The sequence below is a fragment of the Lissotriton helveticus genome, chromosome 4_1 (genome assembly GCF_964261635.1).
Source record: "Lissotriton helveticus chromosome 4_1, aLisHel1.1, whole genome shotgun sequence".
NCBI lineage: Eukaryota > Metazoa > Chordata > Amphibia > Caudata > Salamandridae > Lissotriton > Lissotriton helveticus.
This window is the reverse complement of record NC_136063.1, coordinates 145,281,498-145,308,428: the sequence shown is the minus strand read 5'-3', so window position 1 is coordinate 145,308,428 and position 26,931 is coordinate 145,281,498. Positions and strand designations below refer to the sequence as shown.

General features: G+C 48.2%; 1 protein-coding gene across 2 annotated transcripts in view; it reads right to left on the bottom strand.

The window, feature by feature from the left end:
• The window catches only part of NRBP2 (nuclear receptor binding protein 2), a 383,035-nt gene that overhangs the window by 269,435 nt on the left and 86,669 nt on the right, over window positions 1-26,931 (bottom strand). The window lies entirely within an intron of this gene.

Sequence of the window (26,931 nt, the reverse complement as noted above, 5' to 3'; positions counted from 1 at the left end):
GTAAGAGTATGCAAAAGATTACTACTAGAGTCCTACTTTACGCACTCCAAAATGTCTCTGTGAATAGGCCCTGTGCTACGACAGATCTCACGAGTGCCAAGTCACAGCCGGGTGAACGGATGCTTTATAAACAAATCAGCATAACATGTTTCCATTATCTGCCCACTGGACTGTAGACCAAATGCCCCAAGGGGCCTGGCTATCAGTAGTGCAACAGGTGCAGTGGCACCAGAGCCCAGGGGTCTGTACCACAATTATGGCTGTCTAACAACTCAAAAGCGGGGGCGATCTCAGGGCCCCTGGCATCCCTGCAGAGCTAGGGTTGTTTATATTAAGATGCTAACCCAGTACTAATTATGAAAGCATGTTTTGTATGTATATTTTATAACTCACGTATGCCGTTTTGTAAGCGCTGCATATAACAGGTGCTACTATTTCTCACTGATTGGTTTTCAGCTTCGGAGTAATTCAAGGATTCGACCGTGTGACTTGCTTCTCACTGCATGTTTCAGCAGCGAGCGCTAAGCCCTCGAGACACTTTCGCATTAATTAGCAGCCCTTCCGGCGTCCCTGCTGCCCCCATAATCAGTGAATTAATTGAGTGTTTTCAAAGCCCAGGCAGACACGTGCTGCTGGCTTTTGCTATTACATTCTGTGCCCGAAGCTGTGCAGAGCGAGGCCACACATTACCTGAACATTATGCGCAGCTGTGCAGAGACAACTTTAATTTATAGTCTTTTAAGACAGAGCCTCGAGTGCAGCGAGCACGCGCACAGGTGAGGTACGGATCCAACAGGCCGGTAGGGCTGGGGCAGAGTCAGTGACACATGCAGCATAGAGCTGGCGAAGTCGGGCACACATGCCAGGGGAGGCGGGGATTTCAGTTTAGAGGGTAGTGTCTGTGGCAGGGCCAGAACCACCTCGGAGTGCACCTGGGTCCGGTGATGTTAGGGACAGTCAACCATTAATTGGCTATTACAAGACTAATGGTTACCATCATCTGACCACTTCTAGGCTGAAAGCTCAGGATTGGAGACCAAGTGCCCCGAGGGCGTGGCCATCAGTAGTGCAACAGGTGAACAACTGCCCTCTCTCCTGTGATGCCACACAGCTGGCCGATGCTGCACTACAGAAATGCCAATAACACGCCTTAACATACAACACTCAACTATAATTGTCCAGTTTGAGTGACTCTACATTTCTACAGACAATGTCAACCAAAGCCCAGAAGGATAAAGGCAGCTGGCTAGGATCACACAATTTGATGAAATGGTGCAGCCGGGAGTCACAACTGCTAAAACACTTCACCTGGTCTCTAGATCAGCTTCTCAGGGTGGACTTTAGCGCCGGGAGACACTTAGGGGGTTGAGCACACCATACAAGTGCCCTTCGTAGTAGGAGCTGTGTTGTTCACTTAGATAAAGAACCCCGGAAGTAGAGGTTTTGATGTCAGAGAGGGCTGCAGGACCGGTTCTAGAGAAGCAGCAGCTTTGTCTGTGTGTGTGTGCATCTCTGGCCTCAGGGCACACCGTTTACAATATTCATAGGGTTCAGCCCCTGCTGCTTCGCACAGCCACGCCTACTTATGGCATAAAAATGAACAGGTAACTTTTACCCACTGGGGGAGGTGATGTGGTTTCTAATGGAGCAGAGGTGCCTTACTCATCCCTCCAGGAGGAGGCGCTGTGAGCCAAGGGTAAAGCGACTGGTACAGGTTAGCAGTTATTTAACGAGTAGAAAGTACTAAAGGACATAGTACTGGTACTCTGCAGCCTACTGGAAGGAAGCGCAATTACAAAGAGGAATCCATTTTCAAAAGACATCAGCATTTCTATGAACAGCACAGCCATGCCACAGTCTTGGGGTACAAACAAAAGGGGAGAAACACTTAAAAAAGAAAAAAAAATAACTAAAATATAGCAGGGTAGAAATACTACCTTCCCTCACAAACACAGCGAGAAGAAAAACTCCCCATAAAAACAGTGAGTAAAGATCCGCCACACAAAGAGACTTGAAAACACCCAGGAGTAACAATGCACCAAAGAACACCCGGTGCAACAACACATCCCCAAAAGTAAATACAGAGTAAGAATACCACCCACACCGACAACAAATCAGGTTACGATTTGTGGCCAACATAAAAAGGAGTAACAAAAGCATTAGGAATAATACTTCTCAAAAAATGGACTCAAGATATTACCACAAAAAATGAAGGGAAAGCACATTCTTCTCAAAAACAAAAAATAACAGACCTACAAAAAAAACCTGATAGCTACAAACACTAAATCAAGTATAACACGTATGTTGGAATGCTGCGTTTCCTGCGGGGTCACCCCAGGTTTATTGACCTTTTTGCTGACATTCTATGCACTTTACACCTGCTAACCAGGGGTCAAGTGCTCGTGCTCCTCCTTTCAACCTGCTACAATTGATACACTCCTGATTGGCATATTTAACTTACCTACAAGTCTCCTAGTATATGTGACTCACAGTTTACTCGGGACCTGTAAGGTAAATGTTACCAGGGGCTGCAGCACTCACTGTGCCAGCCCCTGCAGTGACAATGTAAACATGACTGCAGCCCTGCCACCAGAAACCTGGATGTTCAGGTTCAACTGAACATTCGGCCTGTCAAAATAAACTGTTTTGACAGGCCTAAGTCTTCCTTTTAAATAATAAGTCACCCCTAAGGTAGGCCCTATTCCCCCAAAGGTGCACTGTATTTAAAAGTAAAACATGTAGAAGTTTAATATTTCACATGTCCTTATAATAAAAAAGCTTAAAAGCTATTTTCAATGTAGCAAGGCTAGCTGCTTACATTGGAACACCTTGTAGTACTGATTTCATATTGCTAACAGCTAGGAAAATACTTTGAGGACTCTTTTTAATACTTAAACACAATCCAATTTAATGGCCAAGTCAACTTTTGTCCATTACAGAAAAGGTACTTTAGGAAAGTTACCTTTTGCCTGCCTACAGCCTCTAGAGGTCTTTCGGTAAGTATCCAGCTGTCCCCTGGTAGCCGATGCCCCGTTGGTGAGGTGTGACCTGTTCCCAGGACAGGGACAATGGGCCTTGGATGTGAGGAGGTTCTGTCCTGTCCTCCCCTTGACACGATGGCCGAGGCTGTTCACAGAAACCTACAGAAAAAACCTGGAGAAGGGACCCTAAATTTAGAGCTACCTTAGTCTCTTTATGAATAAACAAACGCCTTGAACCACGGTGGTGCCCTAGCATTGGTGGACCCTGCGTCATAGGGTCTGGAGGTATTATTATTACAAGTTGTAACATTATTTAGTAATAACTATTATTGTATTATAGTAATAAATATAGTAACAATAGTCAACATTCATCTAATAATAGTAATAACAGCAATACAAATAACAATAACAATAATACATCAATAGCGAACCCACAACCATAAGTTCTAATGAGACTCAAGGCACCAATGGGATCCATGACCATAGTGAGCCAAGTTCCCATTACAAGGTGAAAGAAATAGAGTTATTGGTATAGAGGGATGAAAACCCTATTCAAGCAAGAACCACTGCCCCGGTCAGGGTGAACCACAAAAGTAATTAAATTAACCTGGGCATAACCCTCTGTTAGCTTAGCATGCATGCAGTCAGGCTTAACTTAGAGGCTCTGTGTACATATTGATGCAGAATACAAACATTAATAAAGTGACAGCACAACACACGAAAAATCCCAAACGAATTTAGAAGCACAGGATACATTTTAATAAGTAAAAGGACACAAGAACCACAAAAATCGAATCAACAGAACCAGAGATATTCAACGTCAAAGTTTTAGGTAGATATAGTGCCTAAAATTACAAAGTGCCACTCTGGGTCATCTGGTTAGGTTAGTCAGCAGGGGGACATCACAATTTCAGACTGACCGTGATGAAGCCTGAGCTGGTTACAGGAACATGTTAATCCCGCTGAGAAGTTACCTTCTCGAAGCCTGGCACAAAGCCTTTTGCAAGTGGAATGAAGCAGATAAGCTGGGTAGGTTCCGGATAGGCCTTTGGAGCTTATTGTTTCTCTGTAGCTCCAACAGGAGAGCAGCCATCCAGCCCTTGGAGTCACTCAGGTAGCCTGGGATGAAGGAAGCCGGTTCAGCCTTCCTTCTTAGAGTGCAGAACATGCATCAAGCAGCAGTGCAGCTCTTTGGGGGATCAAGGCTGGCCTCAAGCATCATGGCAGTCCTTTGGGAAACAAGGCTGGCCTCAAGCAGCATGGCAGTCCTTTGGGAAACAAGGCGGGCCTCAAGCAGCATGGCAGTCCTTTGGGAAACAAGGCGGGCCTCAAGCAGCATGGCAGTCCTTTGGGAAACAAGGCGGGCCTCAAGCAGCATGGCAGTCCTTTGGGAAACAAGGCGGGCCTCAAGCAGCATGGCAGTCCTTTGGGAAACAAGGCGGGCCTCAAGCAGCATGGCAGTCCTTTGGGGATCAAGGCTGGCCTCAAGCAGCATGGCAGTCCTTTGGGGATCAAGGCGGGCCTCAAGCAGCATGGCAGTCCTTTGGGAAACAAGGCGGGCCTCAAGCAGCATGGCAGTCCTTTGGGGATCAAGGCGGGCCTCAAGCATCATGGCAGTCCTTTGGGGATCAAGGCGGGCCTCAAGCAGCATGGCAGTCCTTTGGGGATCAAGGCGGGCCTCAAGCAGCATGGCAGTCCTTTGGGGATCAAGGCGGGCCTCAAGCAGCATGGCAGTCCTTTGGGGATCAAGGCGGGCCTCAAGCAGCATGGCAGTCCTTTGGGGATCAAGGCGGGCCTCAAGCAGCATGGCAGTCCTTTGGGGAACAAGGCGGGCCTCAAGCAGCCCTCAGAGTCACTCAGGTAGCATGGGATGAAGGAAGCCGGTTCAGCCTTCCCTCTTAGAGTGCAGGACATGCATCAAGCAGCAGGGCAGTCCTTTGGGGATCAAGGCGGGCCTCAAGCAGCATGGCAGTCCTTTGGGGATCAAGGCGGGCCTCAAGCAGCATGGCAGTCCTTTGGGGATCAAGGCGGGCCTCAAGCAGCATGGCAGTCCTTTGGGAAACAAGGCGGGCCTCAAGCAGCATGGCAGTCCTTTGGGGATCAAGGCGGGCCTCAAGCAGCATGGCAGTCCTTTGGGGATCAAGGCGGGCCTCAAGCAGCATGGCAGTCCTTTGGGGAACAAGGCGGGCCTCAAGCAGCCCTCAGAGTCACTCAGGTAGCATGGGATGAAGGAAGCCGGTTCAGCCTTCCCTCTTAGAGTGCAGGACATGCATCAAGCAGCAGGGCAGCTCTTTGGGGATCAAGGCGGGCCTCAAGCAGCATGGCAGTCCTTTGGGAAACAAGGCGGGCCTCAAGCAGCATGGCAGTCCTTTGGGGATCAAGGCGGGCCTCAAGCATCATGGCAGTCCTTTGGGGATCAAGGCGGGCCTCAAGCAGCATGGCAGTCCTTTGGGGATCAAGGCGGGCCTCAAGCAGCATGGCAGTCCTTTGGGGATCAAGGCGGGCCTCAAGCAGCAGGGCAGCCCTTTGGAAAACAAGGCGGGCCTCAAGCAGCATGGCAGTCCTTTGGGGATCAAGGCGGGCCTCAAGCAGCATGGCAGTCCTTTGGGGATCAAGGCGGGCCTCAAGCAGCATGGCAGTCCTTTGGGGAACAAGGCGGGCCTCAAGCAGCCCTCAGAGTCACTCAGGTAGCATGGGATGAAGGAAGCCGGTTCAGCCTTCCCTCTTAGAGTGCAGGACATGCATCAAGCAGCAGGGCAGTCCTTTGGGGATCAAGGCGGGCCTCAAGCAGCATGGCAGTCCTTTGGGGATCAAGGCGGGCCTCAAGCAGCATGGCAGTCCTTTGGGGATCAAGGCTGGCCTCAAGCAGCATGGCAGTCCTTTGGGGATCAAGGCGGGCCTCAAGCAGCATGGCAGTCCTTTGGGGATCAAGGCGGGCCTCAAGCAGCATGGCAGTCCTTTGGGAAACAAGGCGGGCCTCAAGCAGCATGGCAGTCCTTTGGGGATCAAGGCGGGCCTCAAGCAGCATGGCAGTCCTTTGGGGATCAAGGCGGGCCTCAAGCAGCATGGCAGTCCTTTGGGGAACAAGGCGGGCCTCAAGCAGCCCTCAGAGTCACTCAGGTAGCATGGGATGAAGGAAGCCGGTTCAGCCTTCCCTCTTAGAGTGCAGGACATGCATCAAGCAGCAGTGCAGCTCTTTGGGGGAACAAGGCGGGCCTCAAGCAGCCCTCAGAGTCACTCAGGTAGCATGGGATGAAGGAAGCCGGTTCAGCCTTCCCTCTTAGAGTGCAGGACATGCATCAAGCAGCATGGCAGTCCTTTGGGGATCAAGGCGGGCCTCAAGCAGCATGGCAGTCCTTTGGGGATCAAGGCGGGCCTCAAGCAGCATGGCAGTCCTTTGGGGATCAAGGCGGGCCTCAAGCAGCATGGCAGTCCTTTGGGGAACAAGGCTGGCCTCAAGCAGCATGGCAGTCCTTTGGGGATCAAGGCGGGCCTCAAGCAGCATGGCAGTCCTTTGGGGAACAAGGCGGGCCTCAAGCAGCATGGCAGTCCTTTGGGGAACAAGGCTGGCCTCAAGCAGCATGGCAGTCCTTTGGGGATCAAGGCGGGCCTCAAGCAGCATGGCAGTCCTTTGGGGATCAAGGCGGGCCTCAAGCAGCATGGCAGTCCTTTGGGGAACAAGGCGGGCCTCAAGCAGCAGGGCAGCCCTTTGGGGATCAAGGCGGGCCTCAAGCAGCATGGCAGTCCTTTGGGGATCAAGGCGGGCCTCAAGCAGCATGGCAGTCCTTTGGGGATCAAGGCTGGCCTCAAGCAGCAGGGCAGCCCTTTGGAAAACAAGGCTGGCCTCAAGCAGCAGGGCAGCCCTTTGGAAAACAAGGCTGGCCTCAAGCAGCATGGCAGTCCTTTGGGGAATGAGGCAGTTCTTCATCTTGTAATGACCGCAAGTCCAGGAGTGTACTGAAAAGGTGATCTGAGGGTCTAATATGTATACCTGGTGCCAGCCTTTGAAGTGGGGGGCGGGGTCCCTTTACTACCCCCACATCTGGTTCTGGAAAGTTCTTCCCTTCCATCACCAAGGCTCCAAGATTTGTGGGGTAGCAAAAGACTAGTGTCAGGTTCCTTTGAGTGTGATGGAGGTGAGCCCTTTCAAGTGTTAGTGGGGCAGGGAACAGTTCTGCCCCCAGCCATCCGGGCTGGATGCCTCATCCTAATTTGCTCCCCCACTACCTCATAATACGCCCTCAGGGCCGGCTCTAGGCTCACGGAGGCCCTGAGCAGGGAGTGTAGGTAGGGGGCCCGAGGCCGCCAAATCCCTGCCAGGGGCCGCCACGCAAATATGTATCTAAGGATATATATTGGCGTGGCGGCCCCTGGGGTTTGGCGGCCCAGTGCAGGTGCACAGCTTGCACATGCCTTAGGCCGGCCCTGACGCCCTGGTTCCAATATGTGGTAACCTGCAGATGGAGTCCTCCTTTCTGTAGTGAACTCCAGAAGTGCAATAAATAATCCAACTTCCATAAATGCCTCTGTGTCAGATAAAGGAAATAAAAAATGTCAAAGTGAACTGAAACGTTTGTTCTCCCTTTCAGTGTTTAAACAACCTTTGTAACTCTACTCTGTGAGCTGCTGCCTTTCACCTTGTCTACTGGCACTGGGGTTAGTCAGTGTGCGAGCACAAATGAACTGTAATAAATTATTACAGTAGAGTAGAGTTTCAGATTGCAGGCGATTTGTAGTGCAACATGGAGGGCTAGGCCAGGAGTACAGTTCCAACAGGCGCACACGTACCATTAATAATAAAAGCTTGGTTTTATACAGTGCTTCATAGTTTTTGTTACCAACTGTAGGCGCTGTGAATAGCAGTGTGTTACAATTAGCCAGTGTAATGGCACTGAAGTCCCCGACCTGGGTAGGAACGGAGGCCAAACAGGCTCAGAAGGGACTCAACCGGATAAAATGCAAGTAACCGCAGACGCCAGTGGCGAGCGCGTAACTCACCTAGCCTCCTGCCCCCTCGTGCCCCTTAAAAAAGAGCTATTAAGGCGCATTTCCTCCCTCTGTAAGGAGAAGGGAGGGACGGGTCGAAAGTAGCAAGCTGTGTATGCCAAAACTGCCGAGTGTTGGCACTATTGATACTTCCTAGAGACGCCAACATTAAAAGACCGTTCCATGGGGGTGAGGGGTGGGTGCAGCTTTTATTTCCATTGCTTCCGCTGGTGTTGTTTTTGGAGCGTTGAAGCAGAAACTGGTCCTTTGTAGATGAAAACTGCAGATTTCGATATCTGAGGGTAAGTTTGAAGGCAGACAAGTGTTGGCGGCCCCAGCTGGTTACAGCACAAAGACCCTACACAGACGTGTCGGTATTAAATGTCCCTTTCCCTGTTCCAGAGCTTCTGGCTTAAGTCACGAGTACTTGTTTGCACCACTGCTGCTCGGGGCTGGCCCAGACATTCATCATTCTTGGTGATGTAGAGAACCGCCCCCGCGTTCATGAGCACTGAGCTCTGGAGTACCTTTTCCCCTAATTACACTTTTCATTTCTACTCCTCACTGTCAGAGCAGTATTGCACCCACCGCTCTCCCTCCCCACCCAAGATCTGTACTCCAAAGGCCTTGGACGAAAGAGGGCCCTAGCATTACTGGGCCTTGCGTCCCAGGGTCTGGAGGAAATATTATTATACATTGTAATAATAAGTATAAATAACTATTATTGTCATTATTATTACAGTAATAGGGATAATTAGAATAGTAATAAAAAGAATTGCAACATAGTAAACAGTCTAATAATATCAATAACAATACTAATTATATTATTATTACATCAATACCGTACCTACAACCATAAGTTGTAATTACACTGCAAGCCAACAATGGGTCCCATGACCGTAAAGAGCCAAGTTCCCTTTACAAGGTGTAAGAAATCAGGTTATTTGGTTTAGGTGGTGAAAACCCTACTCAAGCAACAACCACAGTCCTTTTCAGGGTGAACCACAAAAGTCACTAAATTAACCTGTGCTTAACCCTCTGTAGCTTGGTACAAAAGCAGTAAGGCTTAACTTGGAGGCAGTGTTAAGTATTTATGCATCACTCAAACAGTAATAAAGTGAAAAAACAACCTAAGAAAAATCCCACACCAATTTGGAAAAAACGGAGTAAATTGTAATAGTTAAAATGCTACCAAAACCCAGTCAGTAAAACAAAGATACTCAATTTTAAAGTGTATAGTGAAAATAGCTCATAAAAGCACAAAGCGCCACTCAAGTCATCTGGTCGCACTAGACCGGGGGAAAGTCACATGTTCCGGCTGACCATGAGTCAATGTGGGCGGATACAGGGACCAGGTTAGTCCCGCTGAAAGTTGCCTTCTAAGTCTGCCTTGAATAATTCTGTTCGTGTTGGAGGAGGCCAGGGGGAGAAGGGTCCACCGGCTACTTTATTTACCATACTAAGTAAAACTTACCACGGCCTTGCTTTCTCCATTTGATTACAGGAACATTATTTACGCCAGAGCACACGTGAAAGTAATCCCTAAACTCCAAAGAATGCAAAAGCAAGCATGCCGCTTGTGCCTGAAGAACAGCAGCCCTGTTACTGTGGCTCTTGACTCCACAGAGTCGCTGCAACATAGAGAATAAAGTTCAAGTTACTCTGCGCCGTCTTCATGGTGGATGGCAATAGCCAACCATACTTAGTGGAACTGACCCCTCAAAACCCAATGTGAAATTTCCTTTATGCTAGACTAATCTTGCATAATTTCATGTTACAACTGTTATGCATAATGCTGGAGATTATGCCTTTATACATAGTGCGTAAATACATTTTGTGTGTGGTGCAAATCTTATTGTGAGCATGAGAAAAACACGAACGAACAGAGCGTGAGAGGATGTGGTTCTTGTCACACCCAATTTTGCGCTATTTTATAGTGCAAAATGCACGCTTCCTTGCTTCTATTTTGGATGTGCACAGCCGGAACTAGATTAGGCAAAATAATAGTTAATTTCACACCATTTGTTTTGTCATTTCGTGCAATGTCTGCAGTGGAAACTATACGAGTTTTCGCACATGCTTTACACATTATGCTGCACCACGCTGAAATGTGTGGTCCAGCAAAACACACCTAACTGCTTGAGGCAGATTCAAGCATGCAGAACCATCCATTTCAAGGAAGCACAACTTGTGGACTCACTAAACCCAGACCGAAGGCCCCAGAGACTTGGCACACAGGAGGGCTGACCTAAGAAACCAGAACTTGTGATACAGGAGGTCCCAGTTCACGATCTGGCTGTTCAGAGGACAGGAGCCACAGGATTTTAACCATCTCTCTGGTTCAAGGAGTGAACAAGCCTTGCAACTCAGCACCACTGTGACCCAAATAAGAAACAAAAGACTTCAGAAGAAGGATTTCAGTCACTGGTGCATGAAAACCAGCTTTGTTCACTCGTAAATAAACACAAAAGAAAACGCCGAGCTCTCTGCCCTCCTTGAGGGCGGGGTCACAGAGGGTCACTGGCAGATTAAGGACAAATCACAAGGGCTGCACAAATTAAAAGACACAAGCCACACTTCGGAGACGAGAACAACTCAGCTTAACATGATCAATAGTGGACACGGGTTGCCCCATACCACACCCATGTCTCGCTAATGGGCAAACGCACAGAAATACCAACAGGTCAGCCTGAAAGGACAGGGCTAAACCAGCCTCTAATGATGTCACTTCCGGTCTGTGAGCTTCCGGTGCATCGGTAACGGAAGTGAAGGTAAAGGACGGGCAGAAGAGGTCAAATACTTAACAGATTTGATAACGTCCTCTGATTGTATCGTTGTGTTTAGTGTTTGTAGTAGCTAGCTCAAATGCAGCTGCCTACTCTCAGTATCCAGCGGTACAAAAGGGGGTGGTGATGGACGGAGCATCTGAATCAATCAAACACTCACACCCAGTCAAAAGATCTGGGTTTAATCCATCACCGTTCTTTAGCCCACTCTGCCACCCCAGTTCAGACATGGCTATATGCAAATCAGTCTGACCCTGTGCCTCATGGGAACAGTCCAGCCCGAACTGCCAAGCCATGCCTTCCCTGGACCGGAAACAAGCTTCCGAGGACCTGTTTCTGGAATTCCAGCCGTCTTCAGCCCGGCTTGCTTGAATCCAGTGGCAAAGTGAGCAAGGGACTCACGTCTGAGCATACCCTGCCACACTTATGGCGGCCAAAAGCGGTACAAAAGGGGGTGGTGATGGACGGAGCATCTGAATCAATCAAACACTCACACCCAGTCAAAAGATCTGGGTTTAATCCATCACCGTTCTTTAGCCCACTCTGCCACCCCAGTTCAGACATGGCCATATGCAAATCAGTCTGACCCTGTGCCTCATGGGAACAGTTTAGCCCGAACTCCCAAGCCATGCCTTCCCTGGACCGGAAACAAGCTTCAGAGGACCGGTTTCTGGAATTCCAGCCGTCTTCAGCCCGGCTTGCTTGAATCCAGTGGCAAAGTGAGCAAGGGACTCACGTCTGAGCATACCCTGCCACACTTATGGCGGCCAAAAGCGGTACAAAAGGGGGTGGTGATGGACGGAGCATCTGAATCAATCAAACACTCACACCCAGTCAAAAGATCTGGGTTTAATCCATCACCGTTCTTTAGCCAACTCTGCCACCCCAGTTCAGACATGGCCATATGCAAATCAGTCTGACCCTGTGCCTCATGGGAACAGTTTAGCCTGAACTGCCAAGCCATGCCTTCCCTGGACCGGAAACAAGCTTCCGAGGACCGGTTTCTGGCATTCCAGCCGTCTTCAGCCCGGCTTGCTTGAATCCAGTGGCAAAGTGAGCAAGGGACTCACGTCTGAGCATACCCTGCCACACTTATGGCGGCCAAAAGCGGTACAAAAGGGGCTGGTGATGGACGGAGCATCTGAATCAATCAAACACTCACACCCAGTCAAAAGATCTGGGTTTAATCCATCACCGTTCTTTAGCCCACTCTGCCACCCCAGTTCAGACATGGCCATATGCAAATCAGTCTGACCCTGTGCCTCATGGGAACGGTCCAGCCCGAACTGCCAAGCCATGCCTTCCCTGGACCGGAAACAAGCTTCCGAGGACCGGTTTCTGGCATTCCAGCCGTCTTCAGCCCGGCTTGCTTGAATCCAGTGGCAAAGTGAGCAAGGGACTCACGTCTGAGCATACCCTGCCACACTTACCCAGATCAGTTGACTGGGGGTGAGTGTTTGATTTGCTCAAATGCTCCGTCCATCATCCCCTTTTGTATCGCTTTGTTCGCCCTAAGTGTGGCAGGGTATGCTCAGACGTGAGTCCCTTGCTCACTTGGCCACTGAATTCAAGATAGCCTGGCTGATGAGGATTATGAATCCGAAACCGGTCCCAGGATGCTTGTTTCCGGTCCATGGAAGACATGGCTTGGCAGTTCGGGCTGGACTGTTCCCATGAGGTTCAGAGTCAGACTGATTTGCATATGGCCAGTGCTTTAAATGGGAAAAAATAAGTGCAGGTACTCATTAAAATGCGCTAGAGGTGTAGTGAGTGGGCGGGGATAGGGGCGGGGCTAAGGGTAGGACATGATGATACTTACCGACTTCTATAATAGTTGCAGCACACACCAAAACACATGATAAATATGGTTATATAAACAAAGCAGGTTAACTCATTACACAAAATGAAAGATAAATGCAATAGTATGTTAACATTTCCTTTTTTTGCAATAGTTGCACCTTCTTAATGCCATACTGTTAATTGCTGTTGTTTAGCACAATAATATATATTTTTGAGCAAGTGAGTAGGAAGAAACTGAAAATACCCCCACTTCGAACCAAAGCTCTTATGGCACCAAGCAAATCATCATGACCCTCCCCAGAAGATATCTCTTGTCTCTTCCATCGATCTATCCATTCATCCTTTCATCCGACCATTTACCTGCTGATGTTCACCATTTGCCGTTTACATTCTGCTCTTTATTCAGTTTTTCATCCATCATTCAGTTGATTTTCACCATTCCGTCTGTCCACCCTTCATATCCAAACCTATCCATCCCTCCTTAAACCTATCCATTAATCTTTTCACTCATCCATCTCTTTATACACCTTTTCACTCACCCATCAATCCTTTCGCTCATCTATCCATCAACCCTTTCACTCCTTAATACCATCCGCCCTTTCATTCCATCCATCCTTTCACTCAATCCCTCCTTTCACTCATCCATCATCCACCCTTTCATCAATCTCTACCTTTCATTCATCCATCCAATATTTAACTTATCCACCCATCTTCGGCCCTTATATCCAATCATCCACCCTCTTTCACCCATGCATTCACTCATCCTTCCATATATCTGCACATCCACCCTTGCTCACTCATTCACCCATCCACTCACTCACCAACCCTCCCTACTACGTTATTTATGAACCTGTGTCGCCGAGCAGACATGTACACACAAAGTGGTACAAAAGGGAGTGGTGATGGACGGAGCATCTGAACCAATCAAACACTCACACCCAGTCAAGAGATCTGGGTTTAATCCATCACCGTTCTTTAGCCCACTCTGCCACCCTAGTTCAGACATGGCTATATGCAAATCAGTCTGACCCTGTGCCTCATGGGAACAGTCCAGCCCGAACTGCCAAGCCATGCCTTCCCTGGACCGGAAACAAGCTTCCTAGGACTGGGTTCTGGCATTTCAGCCGTCTTCAGCCCGGCTTGCTTGAATCCAGTGGCAAAGTGAGCAAGGGACTCACGTCTGAGCATACCCTGCCAACTTATGGTGAACAAAGTGGTACAAAAGGGGGTGGTGATGGATGAGCATCTGAACCAATCAAACACTCACACCCAGTCAAAAGATCTGAGTTTAATCCATCACCGTTCTTTAGCCCACTCTGCCACCCCAGTGCAGACATGGCCATATGCAAATCAGTCTGACAGCCTGAGTGAGCTAAAGAATGGTGATGGATTAAACCCAGATCAGTTGACTGGGGGTGAGTGTTTGATTTGCTCAAACGCTTCGTCCATCATTTCCTTTTGTATCGCTATGTACACACAAAGGGCCACCCAGTTTCTTTAAAATACCTCCTGAGAGTGTCTTGATTCTTTCTCTCTCACTTTTTTCTTACAAAAAACAGTCTTACAAATGCAGGCAAACAGACAAACATAAGCAGACACACAAAAGATTTTGGTATGTTAAAAGCCATTTCATACTCTTCAGTATGGCTTTTTTAATTGCCACTGCCAGGGGATTGCCAGGATTCCTGTGTTTACGCAAATGCAAAGGATAGTGTTAATGTGTTGACAGCACAGGGCCAGAATGGACCCCAGAGCTGCCAAGGTTTCAGATTGCTATGTGTGACATTTTCATATTTTCATTGTAATTATGAGTGACATTTCACGATGTGAGTGACACTTTCTCACTAGCAAAATGAGGGAATCATATAAATATAAAAAAAAAATCACATTTGAGTCGAGCTGCTGTTTCAGATTGCGTAAGTGTGACAATTTCATAGATTCAGTGGATTTACGAGAGTCAGGGAACAACTAGATGTGTAACACTTAGAGGGGCACATTCTTGAGAGTATAACCATGGTATGAAGTCAATGGAAGTAGACAAATATCAGAAATCGCACTCATTTGAGCAACAAGGAAGTCAAACTCGGCAGCAGGTGCTTTTGAAGCTATTATTTAATTTCAATAAAAATCAGCACCCTCCACCCTAACCTCAGCTTCAGGTGCGGCCAAACCACATATAACAAAGGGATCTCTGCGACAAAAACAGCAACTCACTGAGTTGTCCACATACAATACAGTACAATATATTATGCCTTTTTGAAGGCGCATTAACAATCTAAGCTACTTATTGGTCAGAGTGCAAACTGTCAGTAGAGAAAACTATGACTTCTCGACAGCGGCAACAATAATCCATGAGTTTTCTCTGATTTAGCAAATCTAACTGTGCTGAGAAAATAAAGGGTGCTGCTTTGTAGGGTCACTGTCAAGCAGGGATGGTAAACACTTTGCAGTACTAATAAATCAGCAAAACTGCTAGTTTACACAAAACGTAGCGCATATTCAGCACACACAGACAACTCTAGTGTGCCCATTTGCAAGGACCTATGCCGTGCTGGAGCCCCTAATCATTTTTGTAACAAACAGTTTAAATGTCAGCAGCAGGAGAATATTAATTATCTCTTTACTGCGGTCTGAATGATCCACGAGGAGCTGCTGGCTGGCACCTTGTGGATCGCTAGCCGGTCTCTTCTTCAGAGAGTCAGACAGCGAGCCCTACTGCAGTATCTCTGCCTGTGCCACCTGCTCCTACTATGAGACTCACGATGGCGTGGTGAGTCTGGACAGAAGTCGGGCCTCTGCTGGGCACAGCAATAACAGGAGGAGGTGAGCAGGTGATTGATTCTCGAACACCGGCTTCCTCCTTCAACTCCATGCTGCAGGGGGATTTCATGGGTGCGCTGGGGCCCGGCTGGTAGGCAGGAAATGAAACAACCTGCCACAGCATTGGCATATAAGAAGCAGACCGGCCAATGGTGTCCTTTGGCGTTAGGAAGGTAAGCACCTCAATGCAGAAAACAGATTAACGCTCCAGGGGCCTCTTCGATCGTTGTCTGGGCATTAACACTCACGTCAAGAGAAAGGACGTTTGAGATTCCGCCGCCGCCGCCCTTTTGTCTGTTCAAAGTGTTACCCTGCACTAACGTTTCACTTTTCACTTCCTGAAGTGCGGCGCTTCGAAAATCACACGCGCACACTAGCAGGTAAAATGAATCCCGACACAGCTCTTTCAAGCACAGCATGATGGCGAGCACCGGACATTATCCAAAAGAGCTCTGCTGAATAGCTCAGCTGGGGCTCTGATGGGTGGGAGGGGGCTGCAGAAGCGGCGCCTCGGCTGCCAGTGACATGTCCCACTCCGGCTCACCAGCACAGCCACGAGCCTACCTTTTTATGAGTACCGGTACTCTCCTTTTGAAGAAGAGAAGTGCCGGTACTCAAAGTGATAAATTTAGGAAGTGCCGGTACTCAGTACCGGTGAGTACCGGCCCATTTAAAGCACTGCATGTCTGAAATGGGGTGGCTGAGTGGGCTAAAGAATGGTGATGGATTAAACCCAGATCAGTTGACTGGGGGTGAGTGTTTGATTTTCTCAAATGCTCCGTCCATCATCACCTTTGTATCACTTTGTTCGCCCTGAGTGTGGCAGGATATGCTCAGACGTGAGTCCCTTGCTCACTTGGCCACTGGATTCAAGATAGCCTGGCTGATGAGGATTATGAATCCGAAACCGGTCCCAGGATGCTTGTTTCCGGTCCATGGAAGACATGGCTTGGCAGTTCGGGCTGGACTGTTCCCATGAGGTTCAGGGTCAGACTGATTTGCATATGGCCATGTCTGAAATGGGGTGGCTGAGTGGGCTAAAGAATGGTGATGGATTAAACCCAGATCAGTTGACTGGGGGTGAGTGTTTGATTTTCTCAAATGCTCCGTCCATCATCACCTTTGTATCACTTTGTTCGCCCTAAGTGTGGCAGGGTATGCTCAGACGTGAGTCCCTTGCTCACTTGGCCACTGGATTCAAGATAGCCTGGCTGATGAGGATTATGAATCCGAAACCGGTCCCAGGATGCTTGTTTCCGGTCCATGGAAGACATGGCTTGGCAGTTCGGGCTGGACTGTTCCCATGAGGTTCAGGGTCAGACTAATTTGCATATGGCCATGTCTGAAATGGGGTGGCTGAGTGGGCTAAAGAATGGTTATGGATTAAACCCAGATCAGTTGACTGGGGGTGAGTGTTTGATTTGCTCAAATGCACCGTCCATCATCCCGTTTTGTATCGCTACTCCCAGTATCCAGGCTCTTCAGAAATGTTAGTCAAAGGCCACGGAAATCAGAACGTACTTTGGTCCTACCCAGAGCACAAGGCAAAGGTCTCACTCATCGCCACTTTCGGTTTCTTAAAATCCAAAACACAATTTCATGCAAAACAAATAGAACACATTGGGTAGACTGGTTTCGTGCATGCAACGGTGTCGAGTACATATTCAGCGTCGACTCCGATTTCATCTACTGGTGTAGTCCTGGGTGGAACGGTCTTATGCCCGGCTCATCTGGTTTTCTTTTAATTTTTGTATGTAGTGCTTTCCATTGTTTCTAAGTAATTTATTTATTATTTATTTAACGATTTGTAGAGCGCCTGGTGACCCGGAGGCATCCCCGCGCTGTGAGAACTTGAGTTGGCCAAAGGAGGAAGTGGGCTTATTTGGGAAAGAGAAGGGTTTTAAGCTGTTTGCGGAAGCGTAAGTAGCAGGGTTCCAACCGCAGACAGCGGGGGAGCGAGTTCCAGCGGGAGGAAGCTTTTACTGAGAAACGCCAACCTCCAGTGCGTACCCTCCTGAATTTAGGGACATTAGCCAGGTGCTCAATGTCCGAGCGCAGAGGTCTCGAGGCTTTGTACGGGGTGACCATGTCTCTAAGAATGGAAGGGCCTTGACCATTGAGGAGTTTGTGGGCGATGCACATTGCCTTAAACTCGATCCTCTCTCGCACTGGCAGCCAGTGGAGAGCCTTAAGCGCTGGTCTGGCAGAGGCTCTAGAGGGAAGACTCATCAGCAGACGGGCAGCCGCATTTTAGGTACGTTGTAGCTTGGCCAGAGTAGTTTCAGGGGCTCCTAAATAGACGGCATTGCAGTAGTCCAATCGTGCAAGGATCAGTCCTTGAACCAGGAGTTTCCTAGATGGGGGAGGAAGCAGCGGAAGGATCTTACGGACTGATCGCATGAGTCCGAAGCAGGTTCCCGCTGTTTTGGTTGCCTGGGTTTTCATAGACAGGTCTGGTTCGAGCCAGACCCCCAGACTCTTGATTTCCTTCTTCGGGCGGGCACCTCACCCATAGCATCGGGCCAAACAGATGGTGGAATTGCTGACCATTTCTTGCCCATCAGCATGACTTCAGTTTTAGACCCGTTGAGTTTGAGTGAGGACTCGCACATCCAGAGGTGGATTTCCTGGAGGCAATACGAGAGATTGTCTGGGCAGTGGTCAAGGTGTGAGAGCGAGACGACCAGTTGCGTGTCGTCCGCATAGCTCACAATCTTGATGCCGAAGGGGGCAACTATGTCCTCTAAAGGGGCCATATAGGTGTTAAACAGGGTGGGACTGAGTGAGGACCCCTGGGGCACCCCACTAGTCAGAGGCAGGGAATCAGAGCGGGAGTTGCCATCCCAGACCTGGAACGAACGGCCCGACAGAAATGACTCTATCCAGGCCAACGCGGTGCCCCCGAGTCCCGCCCTGGCCAGCCGGTGGAGCAAGACACGGTGGTTCACCGTGTCAAAGGCTGCACTCAGGTCCAGGAGGATCACTGCCACTGACCCCCCTGAGTCTAGAATGCACCTTGCCTCCTCGATGACTGCGAGGAGGGCGGTGTCCGTGCCTTGGCCAGGACGGCACCCAGTTTGGGACCGACGCAACAGGTTATTGAGTTCCAGGAACTGGGACAGCTGGGCGTTGACCAGTTTCTCGGCCATTTTGCTGATGCCCGGGAGGAGCGAGATCGGTCTGTAGTTGGCCAGATCGGTGGGGTCCAATTGGTTTTTTTCTAGAAGGGCTTTAACTACCGCCCCCTTCCAGCTAGGAGGGACTGAGCCTTGGGACAGCGAGGTGTTGATCAGCTCCATGATAGGGGACACGATCGCAGGGGCAACTGCTTGCAGGAATCTCATGGGAGCAGGGTCACACGGGGAGCCGCTTTTCACCTTGGCCAGAGTCTTTCCAACCTCGTCCAGCGAAACCGCCCTAAAAGCGGTCAGCTGTGGGTGAGAGGTGTCTCCTGGACGGGTGGCAGGCGCAGCGTTGTCCCTGTAGGTTAGCTGGCTAGGCTGCGGGAGTGAGGCTAGGATGTGGGAGATTTTGGAGGTAAAGTAGTTTGCAAGTTCATTGCTCCTGTCCGGAAGGGTCCTGTTAGATGAGGGGGGTTGTGGTATTTTTAGGAGCTCTTTGGCAATGAGATAGGATTCCCTCGCCGAGTTGGTGGCATTTTTTATCCTCTCATCGTAGTAAGAGGCTTTAGTAAGTTTCAGAGCAGATTTATATGCTCTCACCGACCCTCGGTAGGCTTCCTTACTAGAATGGAGCCAGTCCTTCCTCCACAGTCGCTCCGCCTTTTTACATTCCTTGCGGAGGGTTCTGAGTTCCGGGCTGAACCAGGGGGCTGACCCTGTCTTTCCGCTTTTATCTTTGCGGGTTTTTATAGGGAGGATGGAATCGAGAGAGTTGGAGATCCACTTCCTGAAGTTGCTGTCTGCTATGACAGGATCCTCTGAGGGAGCGGGGGTCGTTGATTCCAGGGCTCTGGCCCAGTCCTCTGTTGAGAGTCTGGACCATGCCCTGTCTCGGGTATACGTGACCGGCTTGTGGGGCTTCCTAAATTCTCCTGGCCAAAAAAGAGGGACCAAAAAGTGGTCCGTCCAGGGGAGGGGGCAAGAAGCTTTGGCCTGGAGGGTGTAAACATTAGTAAAAACTGGGTCTAGCAGGTGGCCCTTGATGTGGGTGGCTCCAGAATTGGCCAGTTGGAGACCATAGGCAGCCAGGTCTAGAATCAGGTTGGCAGCCCCTGTGTTTAGGGGATCATCAAAGTGGATATTAAGGTCCCCTAGCACAGTGAAGTTGGGTGTGGAATGGGCCAGTGCTGCTATAGATTCTAGTAGGGCGCTAGCAAAGGGGCCAGAGTGCCCGGGGGGGCGATACACCAAGAGGCCTGTCAGTGAGGATGTCGGGGCCAGCTGGATGGTAAAGTGGCAGCTCTCTGAGTCCATGATGTGTGCATCGCTGATTCTGCAGGAGAAGTGATCTCTGTGCAGGATGGCTAGTCGCCTCCTCTGCCAGAGGGACGTAATTGGGACTGGATGAGAAAACCCGGGGGCAGGGCTAAGACCACATCCGAGTCCGAGTGTGTAGTGAGCCACGTTTCCGTGAGGAACAGGATGTCTAGCTCGTGGTCCACAAGCAGGTGATTGATAAGCAGGGCGTGCATGGGGAGCGACCTGCAGTTCAGTTCTGCTAGTTTTAGGCCAGAGTGTGAGGTCGGTGCCTGGGTGAGTTGTAGGTGGACTGGTTGGCAGAGTGTGCAATTTATAAAGAGTCCATCTGAGTCATGTACATAATTACACAATGTGTTATTTGTAGGTCTAAGACTTAGAAGGGCACGACGCGAGTAACTCACCCTCTTGGTGTCTGAGCCCGGCATAGGGTCTGGCCCTGAGCCCGTTCGAGCGCGGACGGGCGCAGACGGGCTTGCCTTAGGCGCGCCTTCGGCGCGCAAACGGCGTGCCCTCTGCGCTCGCCCGCTGCGCGACCGAGATATGCACATAATTTGTACCGTTGCAGGTGGGGGAGGAGTCGGCTTGGGGGCGTGGCCTAAGCAGGAGGCATGGCCTCCGCTCGTGGCGAGGGCGCGAGGGAGCGCTGCTACGCTGTGACTGCTTGCTAGCAACAAGTGAGTGAAATTTTAAAAACTACACAAGTATTCTGTGACAGTTTAAAGTTTAAAACACAATTCAATCTGTGACACTCAAAGTAAAAAAAAAAAAAAAAGATGCCTCGCTCCCGGCTTTCCGCCTCAGGAGCACAACTCTGAAATCTGCCTGGCGCCCAAAATCGACGCCGTTGTAGTGGTCGGCTTGGGGGCGTGGCCTAAGCGGCTTGGGGGCATGGCCTAAGCAGGGGTGTGGCCTCCACTCGTGGCGAGGGCGCGAGGGAGCGCTGCTACGCTGTGACTGCTTGCTAGCAACAAGTGAGTGAAATTTTAAAAACTACACAAGTATTCTGTGACAGTTTAAAGTTTAAAACATAATTCAATCTGTGACACTCAAAGTTTTTTAAAAAAAAGATGCCTCGCTCCCGGCTTTCCGCCTCAGAAGCCCAACTCTGAAAACGTCTTGTATAATCAATTCATTACAGTATTTCATTCTACTCAATTTTCCAACGACAGAAGGATGGAAGGCTGTGGTGCCAGGATTTAAACGTCTGACCTGTAGAGCATCACATTTGTCAACTGCGTTTAACTCACTGAGCCTTCCTGCCGGCATAGAATGGAACACTTATGCCAAGTGCAAGGCGAGACTTAAAATCCACAGGAGATGGCGTGCAAAGCAATGGTCTGAACTGAAAATATTTACTTCCACTCTTGTAAATCACCGAAAATCCACTCCACCCTCCACATCCTCTCAAAGTACCAATAATATAGGGTAATGACCACTGAGCAGTCACGCTGACTGGTCGGTAAGAATATCCACTTGATTGGCCCCGATTATTTGGTGGAGGAGTTCCATTCAGTACATTTCGTCTGCAATTTACGATCATCTGGACGTAATTTGTTAGTGGTTCCTCGCTACAAATGTGTTTGCACGGTGACTGCATTGATGCTAGGTAATAAGCTCCCAATGGGTTTGCGGCTCACACCTACACTTCTCAAATTCAGAAAAGCCTAAAAAATCTGGCTTGTCAAAAATGTGTTGGCCCAGTAATAACGCTTAGGACTACCTAACATTTCCCTACAGCAGTGCAGATATGTCTGTTTTCTCCATATCTGTTACTCTCTCTGCTCTACTTGAATTCTCAGCGCCAGGACACCCTATGGGGTAGCATCCACGCTTTATAAAATTGTTAACATCACATTAAAAGGTCAGCATGAAAGTCACTCACTGCTGTTCTATTTGAATCTTAGCATCTCGACATGATCAGATTGTGTGATCCTGGACAATTCACCAAAACTCCTTGACCATCCAATTGTGCATCTTCCAAAAGTGAGGGGTCTAGTATAAAAAAATTATTACTAAATATGCATACGTAAAGTACTCCTTTGAAGGGGTGCCAATCTACTACTTTCCGCAATTCACAAACATTGCCAGGAGTGTGCCTTAAAAGCAGCCCACTTTGCAATGCATATTTGTTCCTTTTCCATGTTTTTGCCCCATAAAGTAAAGTAAAGTCCACATTTGTAAAGCGCACAATCACCCGTAAGGGTCTCTAGGCGCTAGGGGCCGTTGGGAAGATTAAGCGAGCTATTGCCCAGAGTCACATGGTGCTGGGCTGACCTGCCGCCGGAGCCGGGGATCGAACCGTGGTCCCCAGATTCCAGCGTCAGTCGCCCTGGCCGCGGCGCCACACCTCTTCCCAATGGAGATATTCCCTTGCCCTGCACCCCTGTGACGTTTGGGGTACCATGCACTTTCCAACCCTGAAAGGTGAATTACTCGAGCTTCTTGCTGAGCAAATCTCTGATCACTTACAGAGAGGAAAAATTATTGAGAGGAATCTGTGAATGTCCACAAACCTCGGAGTTAAACTCACAAGGCAAACCACCCCTAGACCCACACACTCCCCTCCTCCTGTGTGATTCACTACAGCAGAATTGTGTGCGGTTATGGCTAACAACTACACAACTGTAGCTCCATCCACACCAGGTAGAAAGCCATTTTATGCTCAAAAGCCGCGAATCCAGCCATGTTCATCTGTAGAAAGCCTTTGTGAATCGGACTCAGTGTGTTTAAGAACAAGTGAACTCCCTCTCTACAAAAATACACACATACATTAAAACTGCTATCAAAAGACAGTTAAGCTGTCCATGCATGTATTTGCAAAGAGATGGGTAGAATATAAACTGGCATTTTAGCTGTTCACATCATTTGCGTAATTTATGTATATGAATAATTTACTACGCCCCCGGCAACAACATATGCCAGCAGCACTTGATATAGATACAACATGACCATGAAGCACAAACGATTAGAGCCAAATCACGTTATGGGCAGACACAGACCTCCCAGACCTAAAATAAACCCAACGCCAGGTCAAAGCAGACAGGAGTGGCAACAGCCCTTGCGCGAAATCTGCTCCTCAGCGGATTGTCAATAATCTGTTCTTTTTTTTAATTCTTCGAATTACACATTGAATTTAGAGTTCTGCTTCAGCTAAAGAGACTGTTGAGTTAAGTTTACCCCACACTACCATGGAGGGCATCTTTCGGGACGATAACTTCTATCAAAACCGACGATAACTTCTATCAAAACCATCGCTAACTTCCCACTCTTCCGCCTGCCGTCAGGAAGGTCCTGTTAGATTGGTTCTGTCGATTATTGGAACACATATTTAATACCAGTTTATCTCACAGTGTCTTTCTCAACGCTTCCAAAATTGGCAATCTGGTACCTGTACTTGAAAAACGTATTGTGACCTTACATTTTTTACATTATCGCCAATTTGACTTTCTTACGTAATGCGACAAAAAATGCACGGTAGTTCAGTTATGAAAGTATGTCTCAGGACATGGGTCGCTGGGGTCTGGAAATTAGTCTCCAGATCCTATTTGATCAGAGTCACAGTAAAGCAAGAGACCATGTAACACTGAGCAAACATGGCAGGCGTACTTTCCTAGGTTTCCTATCAGAGCGCTCATTAATGCCTATGTTGAGAAAGCAAAAATAAGCCATATAAAACACAAGGACTCTTATTTCACAGTCAAATCATCTTTGTATGTGGTGCCAAACATGACATGCATTTTGCGCTCTCACATGCATGTATTGCGTAAGTAAACCAACACGAGCTTGGAGAGTATGCAATCATATCATCATGCACACACATAAAAATAGACATTACTTGGGTGCAATTGAAGTGTTTTCACTGCAAATAAAATTGGTGATAGTGAAGAAATGTAAGTCGTAGACAAACTGTTCTTACTCCAATCGGTATACTTCGATACCCGACTGGGACAGGCGTGGCCACGCCCCTATAGTCGAACTCTATATAAGAGATCTGGACAGTATCTTGTAATTGGTATATATCCCCTGTGCATGTTACTTGATCGGCCTCAGTATTTTTTCCAGACTTCACCACTCCATGGGTCCTGTGCTGCTGGTAGTACCTAAATTTGTCCTTCGCTCCACCACCGATGTGGACGAGACTAATGTTATGCACATATTTTATAGAGCATGCTATCATCTTCCCATGGCGTTCCCAGTCGGAGGGCTGGGGGTGTGCGTAATGTTTGTTCTTGTGCTCGAGTGCCCTCCTTATATTGCAGTATTATTCCCCTATGTTTACTTTGTAAGCTTTTGTAACCTGCACACGTCACTTTTCCTCCTGTATTGCACCGTTTGCTACCTCTTTTATTTTGTTGGTTCACGATTGTCACTTTTGTAATGCACCATTTGCTTCCTCTTGTATTCCTTTGGCTCACGATTGTCTTTTTTACCTCATTGAATGTAACGTTTGCTTTTGCATTTTTGTTCACTTGTAATGTTCTCTTGTATCAGTTCTGTTCCTACTGTGAAGCGCTCCGACACCTTCGGGTAAAGTCCGCGCTATATAAAAATGCACAAATAAATAAATAATAATTAAATATATGTGTTGCATCTGCGTCACCTCTGGCGCATCTCCTGGAATCATGGGAACTGTAGTTTGTTTCCATCAAAGCTAGAGTCACCTTCAAGATGCTAACCCACGCTCAAAAGGCCCTCCACGACACCGTACCAGCATACCTGAACAGCCGACTCAAATTCCACTCACCCCAGAGGACCCTACGATCAGCCCAGCTCTCCTACGCCATGGTCCCCCGCACCAGAATCGGGAGGCTGCACCTTCTCCTTCCGCACAGCCAGAGCCTGGAATGACCTTCTGCTCCACCACAGACAGACAACATTGCTACCCATCTTCGCAAGAAACCTCAAAACCTGGCTCTTCGACAGACCCCTCCTTGATGGTCTGGAACCTGCGACCCCCCTCCAGGGCCGGTGAGAACCAAAACCGGCCCTGGCAAAGTGCTTGGCTGCCCCCACGCCCCTCCCTACTCAGGGTGGTTGGAGGTACCGCCGAGCTCTTTGCCGGGGCCGGTTTTCGGCCGATTTTGGTACAGGGCCGATTTTGCAGCTATGCTGTAAAAACGGCCCTATAACAAAAATGGACCCCAGGGGCCCAAAACCCCCACCCGTGCGGCGCACCGGGGGATTGCCCGGTGCCCGCTATAGCCAGTCCGGCCCTGCCCCCCTCCCCATCCCCCAGCACCTTGAGACCCTTACAGGGGCTCCCCCTTAACAAACACCTTATTGATTGGTTGCTCCAATACCGAATTGGGTGTTCATCCCTTTTACCTATTTTTTTTTATTTGGCCATAATGAACCTGGGACCTTGAGACTGGTAGTTTTATATCTTGAAGTGTTGCATAGACAGATTATAAATACTTAAAAAGAAGGGTAACCAAAACTGATATTTAAGTTTGTTCATTTGGAGGGTTCTAAAAGGTCATAGGTTCATGTCAACAATAATATAATATTCTAAACCGGTATCTCACTCCGATTTAATTTCATTAGAGACAATTGTTATTTATTGATCCCACTGCAGACATTTTAGTTGATTCTGAACGGGTGGAAGTAGGTAAAAGAGGACACGGACTAATCTCCATGAATTAAGGGGCAGTGACAAAACGTATCCAAGAAGCCTCAGAAATCCTGACTAAAGACGGACACAAGTCAAAAATGAATAAGCAAGACCAGGGGAATGGTCAGAGGACCACAGAGCCTTAGACATCCGGCTGACGTGATGCAGCTGGGTCTCACAAAATATTTCGAGATATACTAGAGAAAACAGGGTAAGAACAGAGGACCGACATTGCAAGTTACACTTTCCCTTGATGTGGAGCATGAGTAACAAGGAGCTTAAAAGCTGTAAAATTGTCCTAGTAGTGTTCGTAGTTGCCACATCAGTTTCCGTGGATAGGTGGAAGTTAGATTTCTATTTCATGGAGACAAACGCATCACCAAACTTGATTAATGTAACGAAAACAAGTTCCGCTAAGAAAGAAGTTCATGTAGATAGAATTTCCTAAGTTCCACAGTCTGGGAGCATTTATGATTATAATGTGTATTTTTTATAAGGGAGGGCCGAATATGTACAATGAATGAAAATTAATGACTGTTATGGATGTTGCTATCTTCCCGCGTCAGCTGCAGACGGATATTTGTATTTTCACCTGCCTCTTTCATACGCTCTTTCCTGTAGCGTGATTTTGAATTAATTTTATCACCAGTGTTCAATTAAGCTGTTTTATGCCGATTATGCATGTCCTTTAGAGAATGTCCCTGTGTCAAATTGTTTGAATAGGTATATTTGGGCAACAAAGCACGTCCATAGATTTTCAAAGGCATAGAAACGAATGGACACGCGCAAGTATACGATTGAATTTTTCACTCCGCTGACTAATGCGAACCTTACCAATGCCGACTAGCATTAATTAATCCGTTAACTTAGTCAAACCTAAAGAGTTTTTTGTAGACAAGCTGAATGAGAGGATTGGGAGGGGAAGAAGAAAGGGTAAGAAGGCTGGGCATAAGACTAGGAAAAAGCCGGAGGAGAGTAACGAAAAGAAGTTACACTCAAAGTTGAATTTAAATCTAGCAAAGCAAAGCCCTTTATACATAGTGTGAAGAAAAGAAGGTAACAAGACTGTCGAGGATGTGGGTTGGGGTGAGTGTGGTCATAGTCATTTAGCAAAGGGCAGAGTATTTGCAGAGCTTGAACCAAGCAGTATATATTTATATATTATGTGTGCATGGCAAAGCAGCTTACTTTTATTTGCCGCGCAATTGAGTAGGAAACTGTTATGCAGCCTTAGTTTTTCAAAAGCTTTATCACACATATGATGTGGATGGGAAATTAGATCATTACCTTAAGGAGAAGTCCGGAGTTTTGAACAGATCTGGAGTGATATTTTTGGTGCAACCCTTCCTTCAGTGGGAATGGCACTGAAAGATGTAGAGATTAGAAAATTGTCCGTCTTAGTAAACAAATTAGCAACAAATACCGTAGGTGTTTTAACCCTCATTATCAAAGAAGTGCTTGCAATAAGAACCATGACAATTCAAAACTGTGTTGCCTTAGATATG